Source organism: Triturus cristatus, chromosome 2_1 (genome assembly GCF_964204655.1).
Source record: "Triturus cristatus chromosome 2_1, aTriCri1.1, whole genome shotgun sequence".
Classification (NCBI taxonomy): Eukaryota; Metazoa; Chordata; class Amphibia; order Caudata; family Salamandridae; genus Triturus; species Triturus cristatus.
The window spans coordinates 39,246,287-39,264,765 of record NC_140581.1 but is presented as its reverse complement, the minus strand read 5'-3'; positions in this window follow the sequence as shown (position 1 = coordinate 39,264,765).

The window sequence follows — 18,479 nt, the reverse complement described above, 5'->3', positions numbered from 1 at the left end:
TTCCCTACTATTGCACTCTCTGGAGTTGGAATAGTAATTTTAACCCTACGCTATACAACGCTTTCCCTACTGTTGCACTCTTTGGAGTTGGTATAGTAATTTTTACCCCTACGGTATCCAACATTTTACATTCTGTTGTTTTTGTTGGAGTTGGACTAGTAGTTTTATTGTGTCTGATATTTCATATGTTTTGTATTATTTTTGCTATTGTAATATATCATTAATAATAAAAATTATTCACATTAAAAATATTGATTATTATTTACTATATGTAATTATTAAATATTTATTAATGTTATTTTTTTATGTGTATAGATGTATTGGTAATTTTTAAAAACATTTAATAATTTATACGTTACAGAAATTATTAGTAAAATTAATTATTAAGTAAGTATATATATTATATATTATATGTATATGTTTAATTAAAGTTTTATTAAATTATATATATTAATTATACATTTTAAATATTATACAATATATTTAATTATGTTTATTTAATTTCTAAGTATAATTTGGTTTATTTTACATATATTTTTAAAGTAAAAAAAAAACGATATTTTTAATAACGATATTTTTGACATCGATATTTAATTTTCGATATTTTTGTACTTACCATGTTGTAGATAGGATGTCGATATTCTTGACATCGATATTTTTGTTGCGATATATTTGTAGGTCGATTTTCTGTCTGTCGAAATTATGTCATACAACCAATCTGAGCATCTATGTCCAGCTGTTGGTTGAAATCAGAAATTTGGCATTGTTTCCTATCAGTGCACAGCCCTGCCTTATGCAGGTCAGTCTCCTATGACATGCTATGTTACTTTCTGGGTCAAGGCTGATTATGAAGAATCCAGTTTTGCGTTTCCCAAGGCGGTCGAGATATAGATTAAATATTACTCTTGGTGGACACCAAAAGGTTTGGATGTAGCGTATGATAAGGCTTCAGTGAGCTTAACAAACTGGTAGTGTCCAGATGGTTTGATTTGAACCATTGTAGAACCAAACCCCAAGTCCAAAGCAAGTAGATGTAGAGGTAAGAAAGATATCAGCGTGTCTGATGTTCTGCAGTCCTTATTGGGAACATTATTAGGTGCCTTGCAATTGTATACTGTAACTATACACGGTTTGATGCCCGCCGGGCCTTGCCCATTTTAGTACCTTGAAAATTAATAACATTTGTTGTTAAAAAAAAGAAAGATATCAGCGTACACTGTCAAATGCTGATGATATGTCCATTACATCAATCGGCAGGCTTCAGTATTATCGAGTACTTGATGGCTCATCCATAACATTGAGCAGGGCTACCTCTCGTATGACCTGCCATGAAGCCTGACTGGTAGTTTTCAAAAAGGCTAATGTTACTCTAGTATTTTTGTTTCTCAAACAATGCTGATTGCATCCCAGAAGAATTATATCTTCCCACTCCTTGAAGTAGCAAATTCATGTGTGCTGCATCATCTTTCGCCAGGCACATCCACACGTCGTACCTGCCCCGAAACTCCCCCGCTTAGTAAAATGTCTGACACTAGCTGTGTTTGTTTCTGCATCATGTTACACTTTATTATCCGGCATTGTCACCTTGAGCTTTAGATATCTGGAAATTTTAGAGCCTTGTTGAGATGAAATTAAAAGGTCATTTTTAGGTCTCAGCTACTGATGGCTTTAGCTCTCTGTAGGTAGACATAGGGCCTTATCTACAAGAAGGTGACTCGACTCGGCACTGCACCACAAGCCATATGTTGCATCCCTGTGCTTTCCCCTGCGCTGGTGCACAATTGGATGCCATGCTCCAATGCAGGCACCCTTGCACCATTCACGAAAGGTTGTAAATTTGGGAATGCGGGAGAACACCCACAGCAATCATCAGCGGCCCGTGCAGGTAAGAGTGGTGGGGCCGGATAGGGGGGGCGGATTTCAACAGGCAACGGCAAGGGAAAATTAATTAGTTCTTTTATTTTCCCTTGCTGTCGTCTGTCAAAATCCCCCCCTCCCCTCCCAACAGGGCCCCACTGTTCTTACCTGCACGGGCCGCTCCTGACAGCAACACCCATGGCACGCCCCTTTCAAGCAAAGTGCTGCTTGTAAATGGGATGTATTTACAAGGACAAGAAAAGCCACACAGGGTGGCTTTACGTGTCCTTGTAAATAAGGGGCAATAAAATGAGCCGCCGGTGCATCACAAAATGTGACTATCCGGCAGCGCAAGGGGCTTGTAAATAAGCCTCATACTGTGTCCAATGCATAACATTTATCGAGGGTGCACTTTGGGTCAGCCCCTTCCTTATGATTTGATGGCTTTGCTGTCTGTCCAGGTTGTCTGCTCTTGAGCAAATGGCTATCTTCACTGTTATTGTGCTTTTCGCACCTGGGAGCATTCTGATTGGATGAGCTGTATCCTTCTAACCCATATCTCAAAGGACCATGTTTCTTTATCAATGAGCAGTTAATGGGTTTGCTCATGTTTCCTTGCTCTCTCTTCCTTTATAACACTTCCCCAACCTTGTTCTCTTTGAGCCACATCCCACTTACGTTTCACTGTTTGCACACTTCTTTTCCACCCACGTTCTTTAATTTCCCGCTGTGTCCCTCTCTGAGGTGACTCCATGATGTTAGAATTGTATTACATTTTATTAAAATGTTGTTTCTTTTTTTATTAAAGATGGAACCAAGAGCTGGAAGGTACTGCTTGGCCATTCGTTCTTTTTTTGTGCTCGGAGTGTGCGTTTTATGTTTTCTATATTTTAATTTATTTGCTGCTCGCACATGCACGTCGCCATAGCTCTACACCCTCTTGGTTTGGCTTTTCTTTAACAGAAACCTGATTGTAACATTAACGGACATGCATTTTGAAGCTTGTTACTGGGAGCTTCAAATGTGCCCATTTTTAGGTCTCGCGTAGGCAGCGCGCATGTGCTGCCTCACGGAGACATCTAGTAATCTGTATAGCCTGCTGCTTGCCTACTTTTGTAATTGGCTTATTCACGCGTCACTCAGTGTCACTGTTATATCCGGCCTCCCTATTGGTTGCTGGCCTTTGGGGCCTTATATGTATTAAGCTCTGCAGCACATTAGCCTGGGTGCTGAAACATCTACTGTTCTTAAACATGGAGGGACAGTAGCACCAAACTGTGTCACACGGCAGGTATGGGAACACATAGAGAGAAATAATTATTTCGGCGGGAAATGGTATAGTCCAAAGCTCTGTTTTTCATATAAAAGCAGGGGATTCGGTGGTCATATCACTGAAAATACAAGATTTGAAAAAAATATTATTGTCTACGGGTACTTGTGGAAGACAATTTCTATGGACAGGAATCTAGAGAATGCTAAAGGGATTCCGGTATTTTACTGACCTCTGCTTGTCGTTTTCTATCAAGACAATCAGATAGAGGCAGTTGACCAGAAAAAAAGTCCCTAAGCGGAAGTAAACAAGTCCTAGGGCTGATCTCCAGAGCCCACAAAGTACATACACATATAAAGTATATACTAAAGTATATATACTAAAGTATATACAAGAGGCCTCGAATGCTAGACCTAAAAATAAAATCACAAGTCAAGCCCCATTTGGATTACTGAGTAAAGCCTGGTAGTCCTTTAAGTGGTAGTGTATCTATTTGCAGGGCCTCATAGTTGTTGGTTCTCTGGGTTATGTATGAAGCATTGTGGCCAGCTGAATGCCTCTATTGGAACACTGCATCTAGTCATAGAGGCTTCAATTTGAGGACTGAATTCAGCTCTAGAAGACTCATGATTTTTTTTCCAGTTCTATAAGCCTCACTTGGAGAATTAAATGCAGTTCCAGAGCAAACAATTGGAGTAGTGTGCTTACTTCTGGAGGTCGCATGAAGTACTGTGACTAGTTTCTGAGGCTTTGGGGTGTATTCTGCCCAGTTCTAGAGTATATATTTCGGATAGCACATATCCAGTACTAGACTAGTCTGGAATATATTGTGCACTTGTAAAGTAAAGGCCTCTTTTGAAGTATTGAATCAAATTCAGGCAGCTACATTGGGAACACTGCGTGCCGTGTGGGAGTCCACACAGAGTAGGTAGTCTTATTTTCTCATGTGGACTATAGTGGTCAGATCTGGAAAACTTATCTTGAGTACAGAGTATTGTTTGTAGTTTGGGAGGCTACATATGAAGCATGAAGAACATAGTGCAGTTTTGAAAGTCTTGTGTGCACTTTTGTTAGAAGTTCTGGAAAACTTATGGTTAGTATTGCATCAGTTCTGGATGTCACAAATACAGAAAATGAAGGAAAAACTTTAAACAATCCAGAGACTCTTTTGCTTAGACCCTATAACAGACGAGATAAATGTAGCCCGCATTTTTCATGAGATATATTGTGGTCTTCATCTAGACCAGTAACGTGCGCAATCTAGACTGTCTCAGAAGGGACATTAGAAAATATCAAACAATAAGGGTAGGAAATCCACAAAAAGCTCTCAAGCAAAAGTAATGAAATACAAAGCTGCAAATAACTTCAGAACAGTGCAAGATAGGAAGAGGGCAATTACATTACTGAGACAGCAAAGTTAAATATGGAGGTCATGTTGGACAGTATAGACGGTGGCAAGAAATCTGATGCCACTGAATTGGAATTTATCATTTGGGGCATTCCATATCAGCTTTCTGCAAACAGTCAAATATATGTTTGCCTATTTCATAGTTACATTTTTCCCATTAAATCGATTCTTTTAGGTAATTTGTATGCCCGCATCGGAGACAATAAAAAAATATCGATTTTCAAAATATGTTTCATAGGACATCGACTTTTGGAGACATTTTATTAACGACAAATACAAATTGAAACTTGTATTGAGATAACCTCATGCATGACCATGTTATTAGTAAATTACTGGGTCATACGTGTTTAGGGAATGCACCTCCATGGTGTTTTTAATTATTATTACCTTCGGTAACGGGCAAGAGAGCGGCGGCTTTACATGAGTGTGAAGGAGGAAGGAGTATCCAGCATTCCAGAAAAAGACCTTTGCTTCATGGAACAGATGATGATGATGTCAAAAGTTGATTCTAACAAATCGCCGCTACAAAAGCGACAGAGCTAGTCAGTCTGATCTCACCATTGGCTTCCCAGAGAGGACCGCTGCATACAGAATACAATCTAAATAACTTACAATGCGTTTTCCTGATGCAGATGGTTGGTTTAATTTGATGTAACGACAGCATGTGTTTCCAAAGAAGACCAATTGATGTCACTCTTGCATTTCTGTCGGTTAAAAAAAAAAGAAACACACCTCACTGCTTTAGGGCGTAATAAGACGCTTTTAGCAAGGAGAACATATTTTTATGGTGCTTTTATGTCAGACATTCGGAAAGACACATTGTGATATATATGTTTAATTCCAGTTGGTATTAGACTAACAAGTGTTGTATTCATCCAAGTACACAGGACACAAGTCCTAAGCAAAGCAGACCAACAACAACGAGGAGCACTTACAAGCCCCATGTAGCTGGGAGCAGCGAGTTGGGAGGGAACCAAGCTGTGTGAAGGCTGCAATGTCTATACAGGAGGGGGGAGGAGGGGCCATCATACGCTGAACAGTGTGATGGCCAAACAGAATGTTCTCTGGGTGGAATAGCTGTAAAGACAGCTAAGCCCACAAAGGCGAGACATTTACAGAAATGCACCAATAACAAGCCAGCATTTCTACATGCCACATGAAACAACCAATGGCAATCAGTGGGTGTGCCAGAGCCCGCAGAAGATGATACAGCAGGCCGAGGCTCGACCCAAAAAGTGAACAACAGGTTAAGACATGGTGAAGCAGCTATGTTTCTGGCTGGGTACTTGTCACCTAGTATGCTCATGAACATGGGCAGGGGTGTACGTATAAGCACATCAAGACCAATAATCATGAGGCATTTCTTCCCCCCAAAAAATAAAAAAAACGGATCTGCCATCCTGAAGCGTCAGCATAACCGTCTGGCGATGAAGCAGAACATGAGCAGGCAGCCAGCCTGCAGAGCTACCCCCATCAAAGTGCAAGCACAGTTGCAGTGTCACATGCTGAGCGGCAGGAACTGATGATGCTGTGGGCCGGGGCTGTTTAAATTGTGGCCAGAATATCCTCAGGGGGGCTCCTCCATGAGAGCAGAGGAGCGTTGCCCCGCTAACCAAAATGCCCCCAAGCTCCATAGATAAAAATATCAAAATAATGATGACTAAAAAATCAATACAACGAAAAGTTCGTAAAAAATGTGTCTTTGGTATGTGATTTGTTTTTTTAAATAAGGAATATGAACTACCAACAGGACTATTGTCTCATGCATAAGAGCAGCGCCAGGATTGGTTAAGGCACTTCGCCGGGGCCTGCGCTGAACACTGGACTGCAGGAGGAAGCCATGCAGTGATGAGGACGACGACGCGTCGCAGCTTAAGTGGATTTTATTTTTTACCTACCACCCATTTGCAGCCAACCACTCCGCATAGATGCCCGTCGCCACTGCTTACAATGTCCTTATCCTGTGACAATGAGTATTGAAGTTATGACCACAATAAAACCAGCACCACAGCAAAAGCAGCTCTAGGTGCACTGTCCATATAAACAGACACAATCAGCAGATTTGTTCCTGCCAGGACACCCTGTTCAGTTGCGAAACTGCTCTCCTTCAGTATGTGAGGGTTGCTCCATCGAGTTTCCAACCTGCCTCCTGACCTCGAAGGACCCTCCTGTCTGTGCTCTGCCTATCACGCCTCTTTTTCTGGCTCTGCATGTTTCTTCCATGTTTGGCACCAGGTTGAAATCTCAGAGGGAGTGAGACTGACACTACTACGCAGTTGAATGGCTGGAAGGCTGACCACGTGTTCGCCCACAACCAGATACAGATCTCATAGACCCCTCACCATCCCTCCTATATAAGTGGAATAAGGGCTGCGTATGTGGAAGTACTGTTCTAACTAGCACTGGCATGGCCCATTGGTCTGGCTTGTTAAAGTGCCTCTTCATTGTTTGGTGATTTAGCGTATTTGTAGCATTGTGGACGGGCAAGTGAGTTAATGCAAGGGTGGTGATGAATAGATGCATTAAGGCAAAGTTGAATGATCGAGTGCAAGGTAAATGAGTGACTGAAAGCAGACACTTTCAATCATAAGCCAGATCTATGGGATTTAAAATTACTTTTGAACTGCTCTAATCATTGGACTCAGTTGAGTGTCCAGGCTGCCTCCATGATGCTATAGTCAAGTCCATGCGGCTGGGTTCTCCGATGCCTTCCAAGACTCCTTACAATTACCTTGGGAGGGAAAGACCTGGCCATGGATCTTAAAATGTATTTACACATCAGAGAACCAAGGTTGTCAGGAAAATATCTCACCTGTTGTTCAACATCTCACCCTTAGGATGGTTTTCCCCCAAACCTTTTGTATTCTCCACTCTTGTTGTTTTACTTAATTTGTTTTTGTTGGCCGTAGGACATTTTTATCACTATTAACCAGTGCTAAAATGCTTATTCTCTCACCCTAAACGTGGCAACATATTGACTTACACATGATTGGCGTATTTTAGCTACTTGTAAGTCCTCAGTAAAGTGGTATACCATATAGCCTGGGTTAGTAAATTAAATGCTACTAGTGGGCCTGTAGCACTTATTGTGCCACCCACTTAGCTTTCGAAAGCACGTGCCAGGCCTGCCATTGAAGACTATGCAGCAGTTTTAAACTGCCATTTTGACTTGCCAAAGTAACCTCCTTATCAGGCCTAAAACTCCCTTTTTATTACGTGTAAGTCACCCCTAAAGTTGCCCCTAGAGCGGGGTTCCGTATACTTATAAAGTTTGACACATACTTTTAAGTTTACAGGTCTTGGTAGTGAAAAACTCCCAAATTCATGTTTCACTACTGTGAGGCCTGCTTCTCACATAGGATAACATTTTGTTAACTTGTTACATTTAATAAGTGCTAAATTTTGTTTGGGAGCAGATAGAAAGTCATGTTTGGTGTCTGAAGACTAGTAACTTAAAATCCTTGTAAATGGGGAAGTCGGACAAATTGCAAAGGCGATTCTGGAGTACGCTGCCACTAGCTGTGACGGGTAGGGTAGCACTCACTAAAATGGTGATCGTCCCGCGGCTCCTATATTATTTCACAAATTTACCAATGTACGTGCCAGCTTCCTTCTTCCCCACCTTAGAGAAGCATATCAGGGATTTCATCAGGAGCAACGCCAGACATAGGATGGAACTGAAAAAGTTCTACCTGCCGACGGACCAAGGCGGGCTGGCGGCTCCTTGTTTTGAGCATTATTAATTAGCCTCTCAGCTGCAGTGGATTGCCCGATGGCTGTGGCTGTCGGGTCAGCACTGTGCAGACACTGCGACTACGCAGCCACCCTACCTTCTGGTGTGAATAGTTGAGCTATTCCACTCGGGTGCACGTCCGAGACCACCGGAGCCCCTGCTGCTTGCTGTGGCCCATAAATGCTTTTGCAGGAGTCTCTATATAACACGTAACGTGATCCGCTATGCGCAAGTGATACCCTTAGAAGGAACTCCCAGTGGGCAAGCGATGCTTACAACACCCACAATTAGGGGATGGCAAGAGAAAGGCATCCAAACACTCGGAGACCTATACCACGAGGGGGCGCTTACACCATACACAACACTCGTAGAATAGGAGGGACTGCCACCGGGGCAATTTCTCACCCATCGCACACTAGTCGCCTCACTTACGGCAAAATAGGGAGATGTTACTACAGAACCGCGGACGCATCTCACCATGCAGTATTTGCACGTCACAGGACAGGGCCAACACCTAACGCACTGGTTTGTAGCCTCACTCAGAAGTCACGCAGCGATCAGTCTTGACACACTTCATCACAAGTGGGAGCAGGATCTGGGTCACCAGTTCACAGACAAGGAGTGGGCCCAGGTGCTTGAGAGCCTGGCATGCATCCCCAAGAATATGCGTTTTGACAGATTCAATTATACATAGTTCATAAGGCATACCTCACGCCTGCGAAAATTAACCAATATTTTAATCGAGGAGATGCCACATGCCCGAGGTACGCTGCGACTACGGCTGACTTGGTACATATGTTCTGGGGCTGCACCCAGGTGGGTATATACTGGAGTGAAATGGCTGCACTACCACACGCTTCTACTGGTCAGGAGCTACCTTTCGATTGGCCCAACTATTTATTACACAAGTTCCGTAGGACCTCCAACATGAAAGGCACGTCCAGATTTTTAGACCTGGGAATGATAGTGGCCAAGAGACTGATCAGTAAAAGATAGAAAGCGCCAGACTCTCCCCATATACAGGCTTGGTGAAATTCCATGCTCGCGTGGTCCAAGGCGGAAAGCCTCGCCATCAAACGCGAAGAAATCCTGGGACTGCGTAAGATCCCTATCGCCACATACTGGGACGCTCTCTATACTGAATTGCAATGCAGCACAGACACGCCGCCCGGGGGCCCCTCTGACAAGCAGACACAGGTCACTAACATGCATACAAACCGAGACAGCATATACACTACGTCACCCTCTTATTGGCAGATATGTGCTGCCTACACCAATATACAAACACACGCTTTGAAAATGGGGAGGTAGCTAGTAGCTGCTAACAATATGAGCAACATGTAACATTGTATATGGAACCGGGGGCAGGGGTTCAGAGCTGAACAATCTGTTACACACGTTTCATATTTCTTTTCTTTTTGTCTTTTAGCAGTTATGGTATGCAAAGTTCTACTTGTTTGTTCTACTGTGAATCTATTATTGTCGCCAGCTCCAGTGCAACTGCTTGATCTGTAAGTCTACAGGTCAGAGCGAGCAGCGGTAGGCAAGTAGCAGCATATATACCTGACACGTCTTTTGTTCTCCCCTCCATTCTCTTTTCCCTCCCCTCGCCTGCCTATTGGGGACCAATTGCAAATGCACTTACAAGTCTTGTTTTCTAAAGCTTTTTATACTGCCCTGTAAATGCCATAAGAACGCACAAACATATATGTACTGTACCATATGTAACAACTGGAACGCCAAACAGTGTCTGCATATATACGTGTTATGCTGTACCAAAATATAAAATCAATAAAACAGATTTACAAAAAAAAATGGTGAAATCGGATTTCATGTCGCAAATCTGAAAATGCCACTTTTATAAAGCTTTCTATTTGGTGCCTGCAGCCTGTTTTCCTGGGTCACATGACTAGGTGTACTTGGCCTTTGTGTTTTCCTCCCAGAGAGCCACACAATAGAGGGACTGGGTGTTGGCAGGATGGAGGGGGGGAGCTATGTACAGCCCTACTTGCACTTCAGGGAGCCTGCCCTCAAATCTCACACAAAGAACTTCACATTAGCTTAATCTGCCCCCAGATAGACTGGAACCACAGCAGGGGCGCAGGAAATTCCAAACACTTGGTGTGTGTGTGTGAGGGTTTTGGGGAGGGGGGGCACTCCAAAAGTTTCTTCCACTTCAAAGCTGGTATCAGGCATGACAGTTTGATCCTCAAACCCACTCTTCAGTTAATTTCTAGACTTGTGGAAGGACTCTCAGCCGCCTGTGGCCTGCTGTGTACTTAAGAGGATTACCTTGCTTCACCAAGATGGCTGCCCTGCTGCCTGAGACCTGCTTTCCTGATTGAACATAAGACTTCCAGAGTGACCTAGAAGGCTAGTTGGATGGCTTCCTGATCATAGGCTGAGGGGCAGAGAAGGCTCTAACCGTCTTAAACCAGCCCCTGAACCCAGCATAAATGAGTCCTTACCCTCAACGTAGTGCCACTCTAGTCCTAGCCCCATGGACGTGGAGCTAAAGGTGCCCAGATAGCCCAAATCCAAAGCTTAGGACTTAGACAATCATATGCCAAAAAGTGCTCTGAGAACCAAGAGGACACTGGGGCCTACCTGCTCGCCAATCCGCCCAAGGTGCATCACCATTCATTCTAACTTTGCGGCAGCTCCTGCTACGTTTTTCTCCACCGCAGCAAATACTGTTCAGTGGCTCCTCGCAGAAGGGGTATCCAGCCTCGTGGAGCACTTGCCGGCTACAACCTGAGGCTTCCCCCCACTTGAGATTTTCGAATTCCATAAGCAGTACAGGGCACTGTAGCAAACAGGTTTCATTTTAAATTTTCTAAATAAAATATACAATCCTCCCCCTCGCCATGGGAGCATTTATCAGAGTTCACTGCCCCTTAGCGCCAGGGTTTTCCTGGTGGTGTCAGGCAGTGAAAACTGACCTCTCATTCCGCCCATCTAAATTAGGTGGGCAGAATGACATGTCAGCCTCTGACAGCCCTTACTCCTCAGGGCAGTTGGAGGGAATTGATCACGAGGGAGATGGAGTAATCTCAGCCCACATGTAATTCGGCAGGCAGACCATATTCTTGGCAGTAAGGATACTGAGTTGCCATTGCAATGGAGTATCCTTACCACCAAGAATGAAATCCACCACTAAATCTGAACGTCAAAATCTTCACCGCAACTGCATCCAGTGGCTCCCTGATGACGGTTCCTCATCCGACACCGCTCACTGCCTTGCTGTGCTCTGCCATTTTTCTTGAAAAATTATTTTGAGTCCAAAGGTAAGCGGAAACTGGGCTCAAACCACTTTGTGTATCCAAACGGTGCTCCATCGTGGTTGGCTATAACTTTCAACTGAGCCCCTGCTTCGCCAGACTAGATGTTGGCGGTTTGATCTTTTAGTAGCTATTTCACACTTTAAACGTCAAATATTCGAAGTCTGGCTCTACTGATAGTATTGTTTTTGCTTTGGTTTCAAATAATTTATTAAAACTTATTCTATATTTCTAAATTGGTGAGGCAGTTTTCTTGAATTGTGTTTTCACTTTATTACTGTTTGTGTGCTGCATAAATGCTTTACACATTGCTTCGAAGCAAGGCCTGACTACTTTTGTGCCAAGCTACCAGAGGGTTAAGCACAGGTTAATTTAGTGACCTTTTGTGGTGCACCCTGACAGTGATTGTGGCTGTTGCTTGAGTAGGGTTTCTCCCCCTCAATCAACAAATAGTTTATTAGACCAGTTTAGAAATTCTGTTGCTTGATGGAAGCGAAGCAGAACTGCTTTCAGACACAGGGAGCTGCATGTTTAGCAGCTCCCTATGTCTGATAGTAATGCGGGCTCCCGCAGGAGGTGGGGAGCCGGCAAGGACCGCAAGGGTCTTCAGGCTCCCCCAGTGCAGACTGGGTGCCCTGGAGGAACCAAGTAAATATGGCCGGGCCCAAGGGGGATGGGGTCCATCGGACCAAAAGGGGGCCACACACCAAGCTGCCTTCTTTGAAAAAAGGCTAGGCCCCAGGAGATGAGGTCCAAGGGGCTGAAATGGGCCAGGGGAGGAATGCCCGTGGCCCCCTCCCCAATTGCAAATAGGGTGTGCCCCGGGAGGATGGGGTCCCTGGGGCCGAAACATGCCTGGGGAGGGGGCCGTGTGGCCCTCCTCCCCTATTTTGTCATGTCTTTTAGGATAGTCCCATCATGTATACTCTGCTTTACATACATTATCCCATCCACAAGACTATAACGATTCTAAACAGGTGACCTTTTACCTAATAGCTTGCTCCTGTTCCTTCGAAACCAGGCTCCTCTATCAGAATCCCTGTACCTGTCGTACATAAACAGGTCCCCAGGCACGGCAGATTTATTCTGTATAAGGGGGTCACCACTTTTTTTCATTCTCGGCCAACAGCCAGTTGTGCTTGATCGCACTTGTTTAGAAAAGCATCAGTGATTGTTTTCAAAACATCTATGGCTGTTTTAAAAACATATCGATTCTAGTAAAAACCCTGGAGTGACCACTTTAGTATAAAAGACCCTCACTCCCCCCTACAAATTAGAGGAAAATTCCTTCCAGGCTGACACAGGGGTCCTGCATACCGTATCTTCAACACACTGCAGTCTGACATCCCTTGCGGCTTGTCATCCTCCACGCAGAGACGGGTTCCTTCGTTCTGAAACATCAGGTGAGGGGCTGGTTCTTCCCTAGGGGTTTCTTGGCTACAGAAACACAAAGATATATGCATATACACCTACACGTCCAGGTTAGGCTAGGTACATTATAGCAAATTACTTAGGACGCGCATTTTAGAAATATTCAAGTGCTACTGTTTTTATCCGAACTGTTTCTGTTCATCTTATTAGCACTATGGTAGAAATGTATCTACTATTCGCCATATTGGTAGTAGCAATCTCTATTGTATGCTTCTGCCTCCTGATTGTCGCAGCAAATATGTTCTACACCAGGCTGTCGCTGGACCAATAAATTCTTATTAAAACGTCCCAATTGTCATCCTGTGTGTTCTCTGAGAGAAAGCAAGCACGAGTGTCTGAGCGAAACGTACTGTACTGTTTTCCACGATCACTGAGGAATCAGGTTTGTCATATTGAGTGGTTGCCAGAGACTACCTACACCACTGTAAAGTACAGGGGGGGTGGTAGTGGCACTGTAAAGCTAGCTGGTCTAACGGCTGACATATCCTGTGGGGGTGTCCAGAAGCGGTTGGGACTCCAAGCCCTCAGTTTAGGTCATCTGAAATGCGCAGTTCCTGGAGGACTCCTAGCAACTACAAATTTAGATGAGAAAATATGAAAACTGGGCCCTGGGGAATGAGGTCCCCGGGCCGAAACCAGCCGGGGAAGGAGTGCCAAGCAGCTCCCTTTCCCTAATAAAATTTTAAAAAACTAAAAGAAGCCTGGCCCAGGAGAAGTCGCCGGAGAACCCACCCCCTTTCTCAACCGTTCTGCAAAGCGGCCTCCTGGCACACATGTTGGGGAATGAAGTCCTCTTGGCTGCTGAGAGCCCTTTGGGGCCAAGAACCCCACCCATTACCTCCAGTAAGCGGATTGCCGAGAGCTGGTTGGAGGCTCCAACCCCTTTCTCCACCACTCTGCAAACACAATAACTAGTCAAAAATACCTTAGAAATTCACTTGAAAAAACAAAGGTTACAGAGAAGTTATAGCAAGGAAATCGAATAAAAAAAAACATATATATATATCAAACAAATCCAATTCAATCCAAAGAACAACAGATGATAGCACTAACATTTATTGTGTAAATCCAAAAATTTACTTAAAAACCAAAGGTTACATGGTAAGTAAGTAAGTAAGTAATTTTTATTAGCATAGTTACTTAAAACCATTGCTATACAAAATAAATTAAGAACAGGTATGGTAAAAATACAATTCTAAGTAAAATCAGAATAAAATTGTGCACTTCATGTTAGTAGGGTTATTTCTTCTTTCTCGGTTTCCTCATGAGTTCGTATGGTCAGTAATGTCAATCGACAAGCAATGTTAAGTCGGTGATGCAGGGACCGTTATAGATTAATTTTTGGCATCTTTTTTCCCACTGCCTTCATAAATTTTACAAAGCTGCAATTCATGCGAGGATCGTGGGAAGAAAAGCAAACAAGAACTGCCTTTCTTCGTGTGCGGATCCCTTGCTGATTAAAGTGGTGTTTCAACAAGTGTTTTCGTTCACCGCGTAGTTTCTCACAAGAGCAGATCAAGTGCAGCATATCCTCTTGCCCCAAACCACATAGCCGACAAAGAGGATCAGCTTTTATTTTGATCCAGATTGGCAAATTTTGAATGCAGGGGAGCAGGCCAAGCCTGTGCTTTAAGAAGCACATTTTGGTGGATTTAGAATATCCCTCACCAAAATAGCACTGTGGTGCCTTCTTTGAATACGAGTTTAGGATCATCCAGCCATGCGTTCTTTTGGAAAGGGCTGCCTTGTCTTGAACCCATGATAGTTGTTTGATCGATTTTTTGACCAATTTTTTGAATGTTGTGTGGTTTGCTGGGGTATCCCAGAGCTGCTCTAATCCCGTATTCTTCAGGCTGTCCCGTAGGAACTTGGCTGCTGCTGAGGACGGGTGTTGGGCTAACTCCATCCACAGATGTTCATTTAATGTTCCTTGTATCGATTTCCTCACTTTGTCCCAGGCTATCATGTAGGCTCCCTGCCTTGCCAGGATCTGTTGATCAATGCCAAATTCAAGCCTGATTTGAGCTGGTGAAGGTTGCTTGGGCAAGCTGAAGATGATTCTGTAGGCAGCTGTTATTGTATTATCAAGGGTCTTGGCGTCTCTTCCTCTAAGCACCTCACTCCCGTAGGTAATCGTTGGGAGAAGTTTAGCGCGGATTACTTGCGTCAAGGGCAGGAGAGACGGGCCAGAAAGTTTGTTGTTTAGAGACTTTAGCGAAACTGCCAAAGATATCCCTTTCCCTCGAATGCTCGTTCTTTGGGCGGAAAACTGCCCTCCGTTATCAATCTTCACTCCTAGATATTTATATATTGGCGTGTCTCCGATTCTTATTTTATCCCAGTACCATGATGTTGATTTGTTTCTTTTCTTGCTGATGGTCATTGACTGGGTTTTCTCCAGGTTTATTGTAAGCTCATTTTTACTTGAGTAGCATTGTGTTGCATTCAGGAGGTGCTGAAGTCCTACCTTGGTATAGCTTATAAGGACGATATCGTCAGCATAAAGTAGGCAAGGTAGTTGCAGTCCTCCTAATTTGGGGGCGTGGGAGTTGCAGCCATTTAAAATGGGGACAAGGTCGCTTAGGAACAGATTAAATAGGGTGGGGGCCAGGACGCAGCCTTGTTTCAGGCCCTTGTTGGTCGGTATGCGCCTGGACAGGACGGATCCATCCCCCACCTTTGTCTGTACCCAAGTCTCTGTGTGAAGGTTGATTAGCAGGTTCAAAAGGGGTCTAGTTATCCCCCAATCGTTTAGTTTAGACCATAAAAGGTTCCGATTTATATGGTCAAAAGCGGCCTTGTAGTCAATGAAGCAGAAGTGTATGGGCATTTTGTTAGATTCTGCCTTATCTATTAGCATGCCCATGCTCAAGATGTTCGTCATTGTCCCTACTGCTTTGGCAAAGCCTGTCTGGTTAGCCGGGATTAAGGATCTCTCTGTTGCCCAGGCCATCAGCTCTTCTAGTAGGATGCCTGCAAAATATTTTGCCTCATTGTCAATTAAAGTCACCAGTCAATAGTTTTGAGGGGAAGCCTTGTCTCCTGCCTTGTGAATTGGGGAGATAATTGAGCCCTTCCAGGAGCTTGGCAGGATGTTGTAGTGTCTTATCTCCAGAAAAAGCGGTTCCAGTGCTGCTGCCCAGCCTGCTACATCTTGTTTATAGAGAATTGGCGGGATTCCATTCGGCCCTGGTGCTCCCTCTCTTCTTCCCTTCTTGATTAAACGCTGAATGATGTTTTGTAAGTTCAGCAGATTCTCTCTATCATTTCGAATCTGCCCTTCTGTATAGCTTGTGTTGTTGCTCGTTAAAGATTTTTGAGTGTCAAGCTCATGGTCCTGGTTATGTCCCGCAGCCTGGTGAAAATGGCTGCCAAGATAGTTTGCCCATTTGTCCTCTGAGATGTTAGATGAGACCCCATGGTGCGTGGGTCTTATAAATGAGTTTATTGATTTCCAGAACCTTGCCCCGTCATTCCGTTTGATGTCAGAGTGTAGTCTCGCCCATAGGTTATCCTCAGCGGATTTGTTTGCTTCCCATTTTGATTTTTTCAGTGTTAATTTTAATTTCCGTAGTCGATCACGCTTTGCTAGGTTCATAGGATTCTGTTGAAGTTCTCTCATTTTGCGATAGATTGAGGTTCTTATGCCTCTGATTTTTCCTTTATGTTCTTGGGAGAATTTGCTCGATCTTTCGTTGCTTAATTGTGGCTGTATTTTAGGTCTTGTAGCGTACATGGACATAGTATTTGTAAATTGTTCCCATTTTGTGATTTTGCTGTATCCAGTGCAACTCCCAAAATGCTGTTTTGCTCTTTCCGCTAAGGTTCCGTCTATTGCTGCTGAATACTTAATTCTTTTGAAGTTGACGGTATGGGTTGACTCTTTTGGTTCTTTCGAGAGTTCAAAATTGGGTTTTGCAATCTTAAAGGTGGTTTCTTGGGGGCAGTGATCACTGTCTCCGCTACGACCTATCCGGTATGATTTTAAAAACTGAAATAATGGTAATGAAATGAAGGTATAGTCTAGAATGCTGCTTGTTCTTGTTGAATGAAAAGTTGCAGCTGGGGGATTGTCTCCAGATGTCCTTCCATTTAAGGCCCTGATGTTGAAGTGTACCAGATCTTCCAGAATCCTATTACCTAACTTTGTTTTCTTGGAAATCTGTGAAATCGCATGTGAAGGAATATCCCAGATTGCATTTTGAATTAGTGGCTCGTCTTCTTGCGTGGCGCCCATGAGGTTGAGGTTGAAGTCCCCAGTGAGAATAACGTTTGTTGTGGGTCTTTCCCTTATGCAAGACTCCATGAAGCTGCAAAGGTTTTTAGCTTCTTTTCTTTTCTTTCTCGGATGAATGTAGACGTTGATTAGAGTAATGTCATTTTCGGCGGAGCCTATTATAAGTTGTGGCAGATGAATATTTACCGCCAACAAGGCTGTGAGAGTTGGGCCGACTTCTTTTGCCGTCAAAATGCTTGTGGCCGCTATATAAGTTGCTAGGCCACCTTGAAGGTGCCCGTATTTAGCTGACCTTTTTGCAGCGGAGAAAAAGCGTAAGTAGCCATGAAGGTGCGGGGGGTCTGCAAGCCATGTTTCTTGGAATGCCACGACGTCGAAGTTTCTGATGTATGTCATAAACTCTGAGTCTGATATTTTGGAGGCCAAGCCATTAATATTCCATGAGCATGTTCTTAATGAGTCATGTGCGGCCTCCCCTGGCTTGAGGCCGGTTTGTCATTCGTTGTTATTTAAAGTTCTGGCTATCCATCTTGGGTCGGGCAGTCCCGATGGTTGTATGTGTTCGTCTACTATACGTCGGGCACTGTCATTATATTGATCAACCTTATTGCCCTCTGCCCCTGCCGCGCCTCTCAGGACCACATTTCTGAGGCTTTTCGTAGTAGTTAGTTCTGCCTCTTTTTCCACCGGGGCAAGAATTTCAGGGTATCTAGTCTTTATATATGGTTTTATTGTGATCCCCCAGTTTTTAAAGGTTTCAGCCTCAGCATATACTTTTTGTGAGATTGCCAAGGTTGTCCAAGTTGCTTTTGTTTTTTCTCTTCCTCTGTGCTCATCGACTACAAATTCAATGGATACCAGGTCAGAGCTTTACATGGACTTTATAGCTTGGAAATAGAATTTTAAAAAACGTAGAAATATATATATCTCCTCCAAAGAAAAACGTATTAATTACCCTTACCACCCTTTGTCTCTACCCACCCCAAACCCCTAAAATACCCTTTCAAACCCTTTACCACTACCCACCCCATAATCCTGAAGACCCTTACCACCCACTTCCCTTACCAGCACCTAAACCGTAAAACCACCCTTACCATCTAATGCCCTTACCCAATACTAAACCCTAAAAATACTGTTACTACCCAATACCATGACCCACCCCTGAACCCTAAAAATACCTTTACCACCCAATTCCCTTACCCACCCCTAAATCCTAAAAATATCCTTACCACCCAAATCCCTTTCCCACCTGTGCACCCTAA